This window comes from Balaenoptera musculus, chromosome 7 (assembly GCF_009873245.2).
Source record: "Balaenoptera musculus isolate JJ_BM4_2016_0621 chromosome 7, mBalMus1.pri.v3, whole genome shotgun sequence".
NCBI classification, from domain to species: domain Eukaryota; kingdom Metazoa; phylum Chordata; class Mammalia; order Artiodactyla; family Balaenopteridae; genus Balaenoptera; species Balaenoptera musculus.
The window spans coordinates 7,010,970-7,029,039 of NC_045791.1; positions in this window are offsets into that span (position 1 = coordinate 7,010,970).

The following is an 18,070-nucleotide window of genomic DNA, read 5'->3' on the forward strand; positions in this document are numbered from 1 at the left end:
GGCTACAGTGGAAGGTGTGACTGCATTTTACTCCTGCTGTCAAGAGAGCTGCACCAGAGCTGCTCATTCAGAAGCATGTTTTGAAGTCTTAGCCCTCTCAGAGGTAGAGAACTGGAAGGAGGTTGAAGAAGTCCAAAAGTCAGAAGACTCAGGAGAACTGAAACCTTGGCCAAAATTAAGAATGGGGGTGATGGTAGGAGGAACTGAATATTCTTATTGTGGGATAATCCTCTGATCCCAGCGAGCCAAAAGTCAAACCCAGGGGAGATGGCATGGACCCTAAAAGTGAGGGTAGTAATGGGTGGCAATTCTCAGAAAGGAGTTACAGTCATGGGGACTTTGTAAGTACCAGTGAGCATTTTCCAACTGTAGTGGAGAATTTATGTGCAAATAATATGCTCCCAAGTGATACCCACTCTGGGAGCTCTGTTGATTATAGCATTTGGCCTTTGAAAAGCTTCATGAGAAGGAAACATGTTTAGAAAATGTGACTTATTATTCTAATTTAACATTTACATGCCTTTGCCATGCTGATTTTAAAGAAATTAATTCTGATTTATAAATGTTTATTTGATTGATTTTGGTTTTTAGGGGCTAAAATGTGAAAACTAGAAATGGCCTGTGAAGGCCCTGGTGACCACCAGACACCATCAGATTCCTTCTGAGCCTTGGATGGCCCTGGTCATTAAGGCATTAAGACCAACAGGGGCTGGGAGGGAACAGTTTCAAGTTAAAGGAATGATGCAAGGATGGCAGAGGGAGGAAGCCAGGCTCATAAACCCAGGAAGATGAGACAGATTAGGGTTAGAATCCAGGAGGACAAGCAGGGACCAGGAAACCAGAGTAGAAGCCTAGAGACCCAGGAAAATGGATCAGAGGTGAAAGCAGACATGAAGAGTTCATCAGAAAGTTCACCGTCTAGCCTGGTGGTTCTCAATCCTGACCACACATGACAATCACCTGGGAAGTGATCTGCCCTTCATCACCTCCCAGATTTTTTTCAGGTTTTTCCAGTAGGAGTTTTATGTCCATACTCCAATGGAGACTTTCCTGCCAAGGGCAATAATGATGTCGATATTCCATTTCCTAAATTTAAAGAATACTTTTTTTTCATTCAACTTATCAAACTTCCACAGAATCCTATGCAGTCAATCCTCCTCCTCTAAAGTTTTTCTTCTCTTGGCTTCCATGACACCATTCTTGACACCATATATATATATATATATATATAGTGGCTCATTTTTGAGCTTCTTCTCTTTTGGACTTCTCACTGTTGGGATGTTCCAGGAGCCCATCTCTGTCCCTCTCCCTTCCTCTCTTTTCTTGTCTTCCCCATCTCACCACCCCTCTCCTCTTCTCCCTTCTCTTTTTCCCCTCTTCTTTTACTTCCCTTCTCCTTATTTTTCTCCTCTTTCTAAATATCTATACTCATATCCTGTGTGACCTATCAATGCCCATGGCTTTAAATACCACCCATACACTTAGGAGATCTGAATCAGTCAGGATAGCCTAGATTCTGTAGTATTAACAATTTCCAATTTCATCACTGTAACATACATAAGGTCTGTTTCTTGCTTGTGCTACAGATCCAACTTATGTCAGCAGGAGTTTTTCCTCATTGTAGTCTTCTGGTTGGAGTCATTATCTTGATAGAAGCTCCCATTCTCACAGCAGCTGTGAAAGGGGTGAATTGCTCATTGTCTCCTCTGAAGTGTTCTGCCCTGAAAGTGAGATGGGTACTGTTACTGTTCCATTTTCCAGATGAGAAAGTGAGGCATCAAGAGGCTAAAGTGAGAGGTGAATGCGGGCTGTGAATCCAGAGGTCTATTGTGATCACTCATTTATGAATGAGCACTAAGGCTCAGTGAGGCTGCGCACTTGCAGAGGGCCACATAGTTCTCAAGTGCTTATGGGGAACTCTAGTCTGCTGGGCATCAAAGCCCTCATCTGCCATCTCATCATGCCACCTGTCACTGGAAATCCATTCTCACTTGTGAAGGAATCATTGTCATCTCCTAAGAATGTCAAGTTTTACTTGAAGGAGTAACTTACTAACAATAGCTAACATGCACTGGTGTCTTACAGGATTTAGCTTACTTGACAACTGCTGTATGTAAACAGCACTGTGGAGTAGATGCGATTATTCCCATTTTAGAGTGAGGATTGAGACCTGGAGGATGGAGGCTTCCTCTAAGGCCACCTAACAAGGGGAGGTGGAGCAGGGGTCTGAGGCTGGTTAGGTGACCCCTCACCTTATCACATGACCTCAGATAATTCATTCAAAACGTGCTTTTCCATCAAGACATGGAAACGACCTCAATGTCCATTGACAGATGAATCTATAAAGAAGATATGGTATATATATACAATGGAATACTACTCAGCCATAAAAAAAGAACAAAATAATGCCCTTTGCAGCAACACGGGTACAGCTAGAGATTATCATACTAAGTGAAGTAAGTCAGACAGAGAAAGGCAAATACCATATGATATCACTTATATGTGAAATCTAAAAAGTGACACAAATGAACCTATCTATGAAACAGAAACAGACTCATAGACATAGAGAACAGACTTGTGGTTGCCGAGAGGAAGGGAGTTGGTGAAGATATGGATTGGGAGTTTGGGGTTAGCGTATGTAAACTATTATATATGGAATTGGTAAACAACAAGGTCCTACTGTAAAGCACAGGGAACTATATTCAATAACCTATGATAAACCATAATGGAAAAGAATATTAAAAAATGAATGTATATATGTGTACAACTGAACCACTTTGCTGTAGAGCAGAAATTAACACAACATTGTAAATCAACTATCCTTCAATACAAAATTTAAAAAATAAAAAAGATAAAACAAAAAAAAGTGTGCTTTTCTAACCAGGTACACATTAGCTGTTGAGATCCACCTCCTGCCTCAACATTAGTGGATACCTTATAGTCAGTGTGTGAGATGGGCCAGTCCTGCAAGTTTGGCAGGCATAGATGTAGAGGCATAGTTCTGAGAGGAAGGTCTGGGCTAGAACCCTCAGTGGTCATTTTTCACAGCCAGGGACCCCTCCCCTTAGAGTAGCACATACTTCATAGGTTCAAGGCAGGGGGATTTTGTATGCTGAGGGAGCAGCTGACAACTTTCCTAATCTGGAGAAATTGGGCCTCCTGGGCTTCCCATTGCCCCCGGGTTGGTTCACCTCCTGAGTGGCCTCATTCCTTGCAACCCCACACCCAACATGTGTCCTCTGTGCTTCATCACTCTGGGACTGCCTGGCCCCTCCCCCTCCTTTCCCTAATTTCATCACCAGTCATTGCCACGGCGTCTTGGTTTTGCTCATCCTAAAGTGTGACCCTGTTTCCATCTTTTTGACACAGCCATTGTCCCATTTTCTTCCCTCTACGTGGCTTTCATTCGAATCTGCACAGCACAGGAAAAGAGGACATATTTTGGGGTCAGACAGATTTGGGTTGGAACCTTGATTTTGTCACCTAGCAGGTGAGTGACCTTGTATGTGTCACTTCAATCCTCCAGCCTCAGTCTCTGCATCCATACAATCGGGTAGTCACATCTACCCTGCAGAAGGCAAGACTATGTATAAAGGCAACACAGAGTCTCTGGTGCAGGTGGCTTGTTCACAAACGTAGGAATGGCCATCTTTTAGTCCGCTGTTTATTAAGAAATTACTATGTGGTAAAAACACACTCACATATGCACATAAATGGATACGTACATACATATTAAATGCATTTAGTAAGGTTGCATATTCACACATGCCACTGCCCAGATGGATGATGCATAATATGTCCCTTCTTTATCCTGGCTAAGTTTCCTTCTTGAGGTCCAAACCTGGACGGCTAGTAAGAAAACAAACTTGCCAATTAAAAAAATTACCCAAACTTCTTTTTGGTTTCATGTCCTTTTGGTTTAAGTGTATTCCTTTAAGTCAATGCTAAGACCCTCAGTATCCATTCTTCCCTTTCTCTGTCTCAAAACAGGGGTCTGTGTGTAGGAAGAGCTTACTGTGAGCTTGTGGTGGTGGGAGGGAACATGCATTTTCTTGGAGCTCTTGCTATGTTCCCTTTGTGCTAACCATTCCTTCCCCTCTGGGTCACTGATCCTATGGTGGGTATTTGACATTGCTTGGTTGGTGACTTCAGGTCGACCTCAGTGCTCTCAGAGCCACCTATACTCCTGAGACCTGGCCGTGTCTCTCCTTGGGAACCCTTCACCCAGATAAGCTGCCTCGTGACCCACCTTCCGCATGCCTGCTCCAGATGGTAACGGAATTACCACCCGATGTGGTAAAGGTGAAAGGGAATAGAAAGTAGAAAGCTTTCTGAGGAACCCTTGTTTCAGGGTGGGAGGGGTTAAAAGAGTTTGAGGACCTTATATATTTTTTAAAAGTTTATTGAGAGAAGCCAGCACAACTCCCTTCAACCAAAGAGATTCTAAAAATAATAAAGGCCTTTTTATCCAATGGGGTCATGTAAATTTTTTATTCCATTTGGAATAAAGCAAGCATGTGAATTCCCAGCTCTTTTTAATCTGTCACTCGTATATAATATGTCAAAGGGCTGGCACCAAAAATGTGGATTACATAATGAGTGAGTTGGAAGACTTCTTTCTGACATAAGTATGCCTTAAATTACATACTGTTCATTTGGTTTTTAAAATGTGGAGTTCTATTTTTTTGTGCTTGTCAAATATGTTTTGGAAAGCTGTAAAATTTCTCAGTAAGGATCAGAAGTTTTCTGCTGAACAAAGTCGACGCTACTCTTTTGGTGCTCCGTGTACTGCTATTCGGAGATCAGTGAGGTTTATTTGTGTTTCATTAATCATTATTGCTTGAAGTTGAATAATAATCATCACAGAGATAATAAATATCCCGTGCCACTCTGATTTCTTTGCTTAAGAGATGCCAAGAGGTGGATGGACATTGCAAACTGAAACCTGACGTCTGGGTACACCGCACCTTGGGTGGAGGAGGTGGAATCTACACGCTGTGATTTCAGAGGCTCCTGGAGATGAGGCATGCTCACACTACAGGGATAATTGAGGTCTGAATTGTCCTTTCATGGGACACACTGAGCAGGAAGTAAGGGAAAGTAAACTCCCTCACACAGGGTTAACACAGAGCAGCATTTATGTTGTACCTACTAAGAACAAGGCAATGGACCGTAGGTTCTGATTCCTGTGTCCTTGTATCCCCACAGGGATGCTGTGAGGCTGCAGTGCCACTGTGGGTCCCGGACGACTGAGACTCTGACAGGTGAGCTCAGGGACCTCGGGCCAGGCAGAGGGTGAGTGGCTGAGCTGCCATGGGAGCCCAGGTCTCTCTCAGTCCCTTCAGGCAGAGCTCACAGCACCACTCAGGAAAGCCTTACTGTCGCATTTTTACAGTGAGGTTTCCAGAAGTGAAAAAAGCTGTCCAATGTCTCCAGGTGTATTTCTTTTTTTGGCATTTCCCCAACTCAGTAAGTGACAGGACTTGGATTTCACCTAGTTCTGCAAAGTAAAGCAAAATTAGTCTTCAGGCAAAATCTGTCCCAGACCGTCAATATGTACAAAAAGGATAAAAACAACATTAGTATATACTCATTTCGTAAATCTGTATTATAACATTTACTAGTAAAATTAATCAATGAGAACAATTAGGGTGTCTTGACAATCACAAACATTAAAAACTGTTTAAAATGTAACTAATAGTTTTACATCAACTTCAGCATCCAATTTATTTCTTAGTTTCATGGTATTTGAAAATCTCAAATTTAAAAATATGACCAGTTGAAAATGCTAAATTCTTTCTACAAGGTCCAGGTCCTCCAGCTGACTCAGGGGAAGGTTGACAGGGGGCTCCATGTCACAGCCAGGTGTGCTGACCTGCACATAAACCCTGGACAGGACCCTGAGTGGTGTCTGGGCAGGAAGCCTTTCCGGTTCACCTCTGGGTTCTGGTTTTGGAGTCCCCTCCTTGGCCACACTCACCTGGAGCCTGCTGTGGCCCTCGTTGGCAGTGTGGCACACCAGCCCCCCACTCAGGGAGACAGATTGGGCGTCCCCATCGACCAGCTCCTCTCTAATCTCTGGGGTGGGGCTCTGCAATGACAGTGACCGGCAGCTGGCCCAGCCTGGAGGTATCAGAGCCCTGCTTGGCCATTATTGTTTCTTCTGCCTCCGTGACCTTCAGCTCCCAGATCAGGCTCAGACCTGTGTCTGCTCAGATATCCACCTGGGAAGAAAGAGATACACCTGGAGGGCTTGGGATAAACCTCGGGCAAAAGGGTACCGCCTCAGCTCTCCACATCCCACCCAGCCAGCTTTGGGGTATGGACATGACTGGCTCACCAGGCTCTGACCCCTCATCAACCTGCTCTTGCTCGAAGCAGACCCACCCCACACGACCCTGCCTTCCACACAAACAGAGAGGGGACATAGGGCTACCTGGGTGGGATCAAAGTGGTGGCCTGGCCTGGACTGGCCTGTCCTGGGCTTCCTTGTGTCACCTTTGGGTCCCTCCAGGCAAATGGCCAAAGGCGTCTGGGGTGGGAACTGACCCAACATCTACAGCATCAGAAAAGGCTGTCACCATGGGCTTTCCTGAGGCCACAGGATATCAAGACATCAGGACACAGAAGGCTATGTCCATTCAAGCGTCTCCACCCCAGTGAGCTGGGTAGGGGGCTTCTCTAGAATGTACTGCATGAATGGTTACTGGGCTTCCAAGTTCTGTTGGGCTCTATTGCCAGGCAAGTGAGGTCACTTCCTGGGGTCACTTTACCCGGCTTCCTCTTCACCCAAAGCTCCCCAAGGGCCCCTCTGGGCTGCTGACTGCTCAACCCTCACCGCATGCTGTGTCCATGCATAGCGACACCAGTGGGGAGTCCTGGGTTCATCTTCCCAACACACAAGAAAAGAATAGGCATGGGCCCATGCCCATCTTATCCTTCTCCACCTGACTAGCCCCATCATGTCAGAAAAATATGTCCCTCCTCCTGTCAGAAGACAAACACCAGGTAAAAGACTTAGATGTAAAGCAAACCAGAATATTGTTTTGAGCTACAGACACTTTAAAAAAAAAATGGCAAAAATGAAGCAAACAAATCCCCCAAACAACAGGTGGAAGAAGGGTGTGCTCACCCTTTCCCTTTTCCTTCTTGGAAGCAAGAGATGACATATCCATCACCCACCGCCCCCCATGGAAGACGTCCTCCCTCTGCAGGAAGGAGAGTAACATTGTTATTGTCAAGGGCAGAGAGTGAAGAACGGAAGGATTCTGTACTGACCTTGCTCAACAGCATTCTCATCCTCCTTTGCCCCCCGGCATAGTGTAGTTCCTTTTCCACATCTGCCTCTCTTTGTTCAACCCAACAGAAAAGCATTTAGGCTTTTCCACTTCTCTGGGTCTCTCTTCATTTCCTTAGGAGTGTTCCCCATGTCATATAAAGTTTAGGGAAAATAAATGTGGATGGTTCTCTCCTGTGAATCTGTCTCGTGTCCATTTAATTCTCACGACCAGCCATCAACTCTAAGAGGGTAAGGTTTTGTCTTGGCAATGTCTTCCTTGCCGTATACTCAATTTCTACCTCCTTCCTTGGCTTGATTCCTCAGTATGCTGACATGTTCTCAGCTACCGTCTTCAGAAGCTCTGTGAACATGGGCTGTGTCTTTTTCAAAATGAAACACATTCTTTCCATACCGTCCAACCCTCGAGCTCCTCGGTATCAGCGGACCCAAATGAGCTGAATGTTACGTCCACACAGAAACCTGCACACAGCCATTTACTACAGCTTTATTCATAACTGCCAGAAATTGGAAGCAACCAAGATGTCCTTCAGAAGGTGAATGGACACATAGACTGGGCTACATCCATGCAACAGGATATTCTTTGGCACAAAAGAAATGAAGGGGATATGGAGCCATGAGGAGACAGGTGGGCCACTTTAAATGCATATCACTGAAAGAAGCCAATCTGGAAAGGTGGCATAGCTTAGGGTACCAATGATATATGATATTCGGGAGAAGGTAAACCATGGAGAGAGTGAAAAGATCAGTGGGTTGCCAGGGGTTTGCAGTGGTGTTGATGGGTCGGGGAGGTGATAAATAGGCTGAGCACAGAGGATTTTTAGTGAAACTATTCAATATGATACATTCATGATGAGATACATTTGTCAAAACCCATAGAATGTACACCACCAGGAGTGAACCCTAATATAAACTCTGGACTCAGGTGATCATGAGGTGTCTACATAGATTCATCAGTAGTGACCAGCACACAGAATGTTGATAGGGTAGTTGGGGATTTGGAGGATCTGGGCGCCTGTGTGATGGGGCTGGGGCTGACAGCAACAGTAGAGATGGGCACATGTGGGACCTCTTGGTACTCTGCTCAGTTCTGCTGTGAACTCAAAACTGCTTTAAAAAATAATAAAGCCTATTTAAACCAAGAAACAAACAGACCTTCCAGTAGCATCCCATGGCTGCTCCTCTTCAAGTCCTCTACATGTCTGGGCCACTTGAGAGCCAAACTTCAGTGGACATTGTCCTTTCAACATGCACCCTTTCGAAATTTCATCTGACACCCATTCTTAATCTCATTTGACACTTTTCTTTATTAAGATAGTCTTTTTTTTCTTCTTTTTTAAAAATTGAAGTATAATTGACTGGCAATATTATATTGGTTTTCTGGTATACCACATAGTGATTCTACATTTTTATACATTACAAAATGACCACCAAGATAAGTCTAGTTACCATGCATCACCATACAAAATTATTACAGTATTATGGACTCTGTTCCCTATGCTGTACATTACATCCCCATGACATCTGTTTTATAACTGGAAGTTTGTACCTCTTAATCTTTCTCACCTATTGCATTTATCTCCCCAACTCCCCCGTACTCTGGAAATCAGCAGCTTGATCTCCGAATCTATAAGTCCATTTCTGTTTTGTTGTGTTTGTTCATTTGTTTTGATTTGTAGATTCTACATATAAGTGACATCATAAGGTATTTCTCTTTCTCTGTCTGACATGTCTCAGCATAATAGCCACTAGGTCCATCCATGTTGTTGTAAGATTTCTTTTTCCTTTATGGCTGAGTCATATTCCATTATATATATATATATATGAAAAATACATATGAAGATATATATTCATATGTATATATGAAACCTTTATCCGTTTTTCTAGCTATGATATCAGGGTGGCTTCCATATCTTGGCTATTGTCAATAAAGTTGCCATGAACATAGGGGTGCACATATCCTTTTTAATTCGTGTTTTTGTTTCCTTCAGAAAGATACCTCCAAGTCTTATTCCTGCCTCATATGGTAGCTCTATTTTTAATTTTTTGAGGAACCTCCATACTGTTTTCCATAGTGGCTGTACTGATTAACATTTCCAACAAAAGTGCACGTTCCCTTTTCTCTACATCCTTGCCAATACTTATTTGTTGTCTTTTGGATGATACCCATTCTGTCAGGTGTGAGGTGATATCTCATTTTGGTTCTGATGTGAACTTCCCTGATGATAAGTGATATTGAGCATTTTTTCATGTGTCTGTTGGCCATCTGTATGTATTCTTTGGAAAAATGTCTGTTTAAGTCTTCTGCCCATTTTTTAATTGGGATGTTTGTTTTTTGGAGGCTGAGTTCTATGAGTTCTTGGTCTACCCTTATCAGATACATTGTTTAGATATGAACCCCTTATCAGATATATTAGTTTCTCTTGTTTGGTAGGCTGCCTTTTTGTTTTGTGGATGTCGGTGATGAGGAGTAGAAAGGAGAGAGTGGAAAAGTAACATGAGGGCTGGGACTTGAAGGGTGACTAGTACTTTTAAAAAAATGTTTATAGTGACTTTATTCATATTGCCCCAAATTGGAGAAAACACAAATACCCTTCAACTGGTGAATAAAGAAATTATGGTCTATGTATAAAATGCAACATTAGTCAGTTAATTAAGAAATAAAAGCAATTAATCAATAAAAACAAAGCAACTATTAAGACATGGAACTAAATGATAAATCTCAAATGCATTTGCTGAGTGAGAAAAGCCAGATTCAAAACTACCCTCTATGTGACTCAGTTGATATGACATTCTGAAAAAGGCAGAAACATATAGACAAAAATCAGATTAGTGACTACCACTGGGATAAGCATTGACTACAAAGAGGAAAAAGGGAACTTTGGGGGGGATTTTTTTGTCAATGATCCTTTTGGGTACTTATACAGGTATATATGGGAGGGCGGGGAGGAGGTTGAGGCAGGGGTGGGCTGGGGACTCTTTGGGGCTCCGTGGGTGATGGTGGGACCCCAGCACAGGCTGATGGAACAGAAGGAGCATGCACAGCCATGCTCCTGCTCCCCACGCAGCACCCCTTCTCCTGAGCCTTCTGTGATACTGACTTAGATTCTTCCTGGGGGTAGGCACAGCCCCAAGTCTGGGGCAGGGTCCTGGGTGGCTGAGTCCCAGTGCAATCTGTTGCCTCAACTGCCCCTTACTGAAGCTCCCTCACTAGTATTAGTATTAGTATTACTAATCAGTATTACTAATTAGTATTCTGCTAATACCCTGGCAGCAGAAATGGTACAGCGTGTTCTAAACACGATGAGGAAATCCAAAGATAATTTGCAATAATGCATCTGGTGTGATCAGTTGCTCTGCACCTGGAATGGAAACACAGTGGAGGCCGTTTGCAAATATGTAAAGTCTTATCAAAGGATGCCTTGTGCGGAAGTAACAGAGTAGCTTCTCTGGAAATGCTGCTGTAGCAGTAACAACGATTATTGATTACCTATAACTTCAGACACTTTGTGGCTTGTAATTATCACAACACTTTGATGGGTATTATTATTACCTTTTTACATCCCAGATATCTGAGTACAAGGAAATTAAAGTAAAGCACAAGATCATGCACCAGTAATGGATAGAGACCATCTCAACTCATGCCTGCCTGACTCCACTATCGCTTTTAATGCTCAGTACCACCCCCAGACCAGAGCTTCTGTGTCTTGTTTGCCTATACATACTTTCTCTGTAGCCTTAGGGGTCCTGATACTGGAAAAAGCAGAGGAAATCAGGGGTCAGATGATCGATCTAGTGCTGTAGCAATCAGGGACAGTTTGGTCTAGAAAAACCTCACAGATGCATGCAGGGTCCCCTTCAGTGCCATGGAGGGACCTGGAGATGCGCCTGCTGGGAACCGGCTATTGGAGGCTCAGAAAACCCCAGTGTGGCCTGTGGCCTTATCCCTGATGCTTAACACAGAGAAGGGAGGCACTGAGCAGGCTGACATAGGAGACACAAAGAGAAAGGGAAGGTGCATTTAAAAGACTGAGAAAGACCCACACTGCTCACCATCACCAATTAACTTAAGCCTTACTTCTAAAAAAACACACACACATACAGTATCTATGCCTCAATTACATCACACTTCCTACCCTGCATTGTAGTTAATTCATTAGTGTAAGTAATGTTTATTGAGCATCTACTGTGTGTCAGACACTGTTCCAGGCACTAAGGATATAACAGTGAACCAAACAAACAAAAATCCCTGAAACTATATTCAACTGAACAATTAGACAGGAATAACCCGTGCCACAAGGAAAGGTAAATATAAATGACTATATAAAATGCCAAAAAGAGTTTATATTGTGATACTATGAAGAAAGGCAAATACTAACTCACAGACTGAGCAAATACAAATTGCAAACTATATACCAAGGATTTATGTGTCATATACACTTGTCAAGTTATTTCACATCACAGCACACGTGGAAGTGAATAATATGAATTTAGTATCCTGGGAAAAATGAATGGGGCTGGGTGCAGCCTGAGCAACGAGGCCTGTGGGGATGATGCCTCAGTCCCCACCAGGATACCCGAGGACCAAAGCGACACACATTTCACCATGCTTCTAATCCACGTGTAGCAAATACTACTGTGTACCATGTGGCAAGCCCTGCATAATACATCCAAAGCTCCTACAAATTGAACAAATGATATTCCAATAGAATAAGAGGAAAATATGATGCGTAGACAATTTACAGAACTCACAGAGAAAACAGCAAAGCCTAAAAATCATATAAATAGATGCTCAGCCTCACTAACAACTAGAAAAATGCAAAAAAAGAAAAAAAACACCTTTCCTGTTCCCTGTTCCTGTGATGCTGGGGAAATGGATACCCTTGACCTTCCTGGTGGAAATGTGAGTTTAATATTCCTGGAAAACAGTCTGGTATGTTGTATTGAAATGAAAAATATGCCTATTGCATACATGGACAGTCATTAGAGCCTTGTTTGTAATGTCAAAGGACTAGAAAGAACCAAAATACCCATTGATTAAAGACTGGTAGAATAAAGATGCACCCAAGTACTGTAGTCCTGTGCAGGTGTGAAATGTCATGAAGCATCACCCTTATACTGGAGTGGAAAGTGTGAGAATAGGACGCCAAGAGAAGAAAGCAAAGTTTGGACCCCTCTGTTTGTCCAACTGCTGAGCAGTCTTCACGCTCATGAAAGTGTTTGTAAAGTCCTGGACATCGGAGGACCCCACAGAAGCCAAGTAGTTTGTGGTTCCATGTCCCTCGTTAGACCGAGAGCTCCCTGGAAGAAGGACTGGCCCTGATGAATGTCTGTGGAGTGGATGGGTTCATCCTGAGGGAGGGTGGAGTTCTGGGGAAGTTAAATATAAGCAGAGCAAATTCTGTTTTGAAAACTGGTTTGGGCCAGAAGGTCAGCACAGCACAAGGACACCAGATATGCACAAGGACAGCAGAGGAAGGAGCCTGTTTTCCAAACCACCCAGGGAAGTAGGGAGGAGAAGAAGGTCCATGTGGGGCAATGGGGCAGGCTCTTTCCTTGCTCTGCTCAGCATTTCTCAGCATCCCTGAAGCCAGGAGGCCTGCTTCTCGGGAGAGGGGGTCTCTTATCAGGGAGATACATGAGGGCTATGGATGGGGCAATGGGAGGGTCCTTCACAGTGTCCTTTTCTCCTCTGCAGCTATACACAGTATTTTTAAAAATTTTTATTGGACTAGATTTGATTTACAATGATGTGTTATATTTAGGTGTACAGCAAAGTGAATCAGTTATACATATACATATATCCATTCTTTTTTAAGATTCTTTCCCCATATAGGCCATTACAGAGTATTGAGTAGAGTTTCCTGTGCTATACAGTAGGTCCTTATTAGTTATCTATTTTATATCTAGTAGTGTGTATATGTCAATCCCAATCTCCCAACTTATCCCTCTTCCCCTTATCCCCTGGTAACCATAAGTTTGTTTTCTACATCTGTGACTCTATTTCTGTTCTGTAGATAAGTTCATTTGCACCATTTTTTTAGATTCCACATATAAGCGATATCATATGAAATTTATCTTTTTGTGTCTGACTTACTTCACTCAATATGACAATCGCACCTATGGTCACCTAATCTATGACAAAGGAGGCAAGAATATAAAATGGAGAAAAGACAGTATCTTCAGTAAGTGGTGCTGGGAAAACTGGACAGCCACATGTAAAAGAATGAAATTAGAACACTCCCTAACACCATACACAAAAATAAACTCAAAATGGATTAGAGACCTAAATGTAAGGCAGGACATTATAAAACTCTTAGAGGAAAACATAGGCAGAACACTCTTTGACATAAACTGCAGCAAGTTCTTTTTTCATCCACCTCCTAGAGTAATGAAAATAAAAACAAAAATAAACAAATGAGATCTAATTAAACTTAAAAGCTTTGGCACAGCAGAGGAAACAATAAACAAAACAAAAAGACAACCCTCAGAATGGGAGAAAATATTTGCAAATGAAGCAACAGACAAGGAATTAATCTCCAAAATATGCAAACAGCTCAATATCAAAAATACAAACAACCCAATCAAAAAAATGGACAGAAGATCTAAATAGACATTTCTCCAAAGAAGACATACAGATGGCCAGTAGGCACATGAAAAGATGCTTAACATCACTAATTATTAGAGAAATGCATATCAAAACTACAATGAGGTACCACCTCACACCGGTCAGAATGGCCATCATCACAAAATCTACAAACAATAAATGCTGGAGAGGATGTGGAGAAAAGGGAACCCTCCTACACTGTTGGTGAGGATGTATATTGGTACAGCCACTATGGAGAATAGTATAGAGGTTCCTTAAAAAACTAAAAATAGAAATACCATATGACCCAGCAATCCCACCCTTGGGCATATACCTGGAGAAAACCATAATTCAAAAAGATACATGCACCCCAATGTTCATTGCAGCACTATTTACAATAGCCTGGACATGGAAGCAACCTACATGTCCATCAACAGAGGACTAGATAAAGAAGATGTGGTACACATATGCAGTGGAATATTACTCAGCCATAAAAAAGAACAAAATAATGCCATTTATACATAGTTTTGAATGTTTGCTTTTTAACATAAGGTACATAATGATTATGTTATTACAAACACTCCATAAAAATGCGCTAGTGTTAGGGGCTTACATTGCTTATGTTATTTTTCTTTACAACAAATCAAACTGAATTGTACATCTTTGAACAAAAGAAACTTTTTATTTTACAGACTTTCCTTAGGGTGGATTGTAAGAGATGGAATTAGAGCAGTATAGGACCAGTTTATTTTCGGTCTCTTTGTCTATATTTAATGAATATCTTATACTGGAGACCTGAAGCCGTATTAAAAGCAGCACCAGGCATGTTTTGAAACTATTACCTCAATCTGGGCCATTTCCACAGTCCAACCTAAAGACTGTGCATCAAGTTAGAGGCACAGAAAGAGAGAGGCTAGCTGGGCCGTGGAGGAGGGTGTGGCCCTGGGGCTGCTCAAGTCCTCACTGGCCCTGGAGACAGTCCTCCACGGCAGAGAGGCGTCCACCCAGGCGAGGATGAGGAACAGGAGGACTAAGAGGAGAGGGATGCTGTTGAGGACTGACTGAGGTTGGAGCGGGTGGGAGAGACCGGAAGTGATGCTTGGGTGAGCAAAGAAGAAAACTGATAGAAGAGAAGAAGGAAGAAGAGGGTAGTGGCCACAGAGAGGAACCAAAGACCTAGATATGGGACTTCATGTCCTTAGCAGAGCTCCGGGATCACCCAGGTTTATGGTTGACATGGTTGAGAGGTCTATCTGGCCTGTGGCTTCTTAGGGGGCTAGAGAGAGGGAGGGTCTCCCTTTTCCATAAGTCAGGTGGAAGGGAGTGTGTGATTTGGGAATCAGGAGTAATGGATATAAAATAAAAATCTTTAAGTTCTCAGGCTCCAAAACTCACTCAGGCCAACACAAGCATGCTGTCTCTCTTGGAAAGTGTCAGGGTGACCCTCCTCGGGGTTGGAATTTCCACGTGGCAGTCATGTTCTAACCCTGCCCAAGTGCCCAGCATGGCCCCAGCTACGTGAGGATTAAGACATGGCCTCTGGCCGTGAGGAGCTTGCAGCCTAGCAAGAGAGGCAAACCCAGGGGCACTGTGGTCCTGCAGGGACCCCTGGGAAGTCTGCACTCCATTGTGCCAGCAAGAACTGAGTCCCAACGCGGAGGGTCTGCATGTCATTGTCCTTGGCATGTGTCCTTCTCATTCGGTTCTGCAATTTTATTCACTCACCAAATATCCATGGAGCCTCTGTTGCATGACAGATCCTGTCCAGAGTGAAAAAGCACACAGAGTGGAAAAATAGTCGTTCCAAGCACGATCCCTGTTCTCATGAGGTTCACGGTCCAGAGGGGTGGCAAAGAGATAACTACCAAGAGCATAAGATAGGCAGTGTTGAGAGAGGTTTGGAATGCGGATTCTTATTTTCTCGTGTGGCTGGGACTGTCTGGGGGTCAATGTGGAGAGGTATAAGGGATGGCTTCTCAAAGAAAGAAGTTTACACTGAGTTGTGGGAGTACAATTAGGTTTTGGTGTCTACCAGAAGAATAAGCTAATGTGTAGACGAATGAAATAAGTGTGTTTCTGGCAGAAGGCACATCCAGAAGAGCACGGCAGGGTGCATTCAGGGAGTGTGTGTGAGTGTGTGTGCACTTGTGTGTGTTGGATTCTATGTGAAACATTGAGCTCACTTGTTTATTTACATTCTTTTTTACCAAGAGGAAGGTTGAAAATGTTAGCCTGCTTCATTTTGGTCTGGCTTGGACTGGTCAGATAGAAGGGAATCCAGCAACTTTGATGAGACATAAACGTCCACATTAAAACTCCACAAATGCTCACCTTCAAGGAAGTCTATCAATTCATATTTTTCTTATGGAAATTTTTTCTTATTTATATTTACTTATGTATTACTTATATTTTCCCCACAGATGGAAAGATAGCAAATTTAACCTTCTTTTAAATAATGTATATATTCTCACAACTTTGACAGTCACAAAGCACGTTGCATATATATAATCTTCTTTGACCCTCACCTCTTCTTTTGCTTTTCTCCTGATGGATGTGCAAAAAATTAAAAAAATTACTTTTCTCTTTGATCAATTCTGCCAGTTGATAACTGGACAGTCAATTCAGTGGCTACGTAAGATACTTCCTTAAACTTTTTCAGTCAATCACGTCATACAAGAATTTCTGACCCAGAATAAAGCTTTAACAAATACGATCGATATTCTAAAGTAGCAGATGTGGAAATTTACAGTATATTTTGAAACCTAATTGATTTCTAAAACCACATGCATGGAGTGCCAAAGACATGGATTCTTATAATTTGTTGGGATATGAGTATGGTCTGGGAATGGGCTGTGGATGACCAGGAGTCTTGTCTGGAGGGAGAAAAATACAAATAAGACCCATATTCTAGACCTGACTCTGCCACTATATGGTCCAGAAATTCAATCCTGATCCCCTGGTGCTCTGTCTGCAAGATGAGAACTTTGGCATGATTATGGGCAGCTTGGTATACATTTAGAAAGCGATTTAAATGTGTTCTAATCACTTTCACATACTTTGGTCCTGTGAAGTAGCTGGACCGTGACGTAGCATTTATAATAATAAAAAAAGGAAAGGGACATCCAGAGAAGTGCAGAGGCAGGCTCAGAGTTGCTTGGCCAGAGCAGGGTCTCCTGGCTTCCAGGCACTACACTGCTGCCATCCAGCGCTCTGGAGTCCCCTGATGGTGTTCCAAAGGGAGATCCCACATGCAAGCAGGCACCTGCTCAGTCTCCTGACCTGGCAGTTCTTCCAGCTGTATAGTGCAGACCCTCCTTAGGGCCAAAAGGAGATTGAGGCAGGCCTAAGGGGGGAAAGGAAGCAAATGAGGACTTTAATAAGATGAAATGTTAACTTAAAAACCGGGCTTATATGATCCAGAAATCCCACTCCTGGACATCTATCCAGAGAAAACTCTAATTCAGAAAGATACATGCACCCTAATGTTCATAGCAGCACTATTTACAATAGTCAAGACATGGAAGCAACCTAAATGTCCATCGACAGATGAATGGATAAAGAAGATGTGGTACATATATACAATGGAATATTACATAGCTATAAAAAAGAATGAAATAATGCCATTTGCAGCAACATGGATGGATCTAGAGATTATCATACTAAGTGAAGTAAGTCAGAATGAGAAAGACAAATACCATATGATATCACTTATATGTGGAATCTAAAATATGATACAAATGAACTTATTTACAAAAACAGAAATAGACCGACAGACCTTGAAAGCAAACTTATGGTTACCAAAGCGGAAAGGGGGCGAGGTAAGGATAAATTAGGAGTTTGGAATGAGCAGATACAAACTACTATATATAAAATAGATAAACAACAAGGTCCTACTGTATAGCACAAGGAACTATATTCAATATCCTGTACTAAACCAAAATGGAAAAGAATATGAAAAAAAAATGTATATATATGTATAACTGAATCACTTTGCTGCAAAAAAAATTAAAAAAAATAAAAACAGGGCTTATTTTCTCTAGATTTCTAATGTTTACAATCGCCAAAATTTGCAGCCCTCAGATGCAAACATTTGCTTCTGGTAGGGGAGGGGCTTTCTCAGTCAAAATCAGAATCAGACAAACTTCAAAAAATAAAAATTAATTTAGTCAACAACTTCGGCTTTTTGT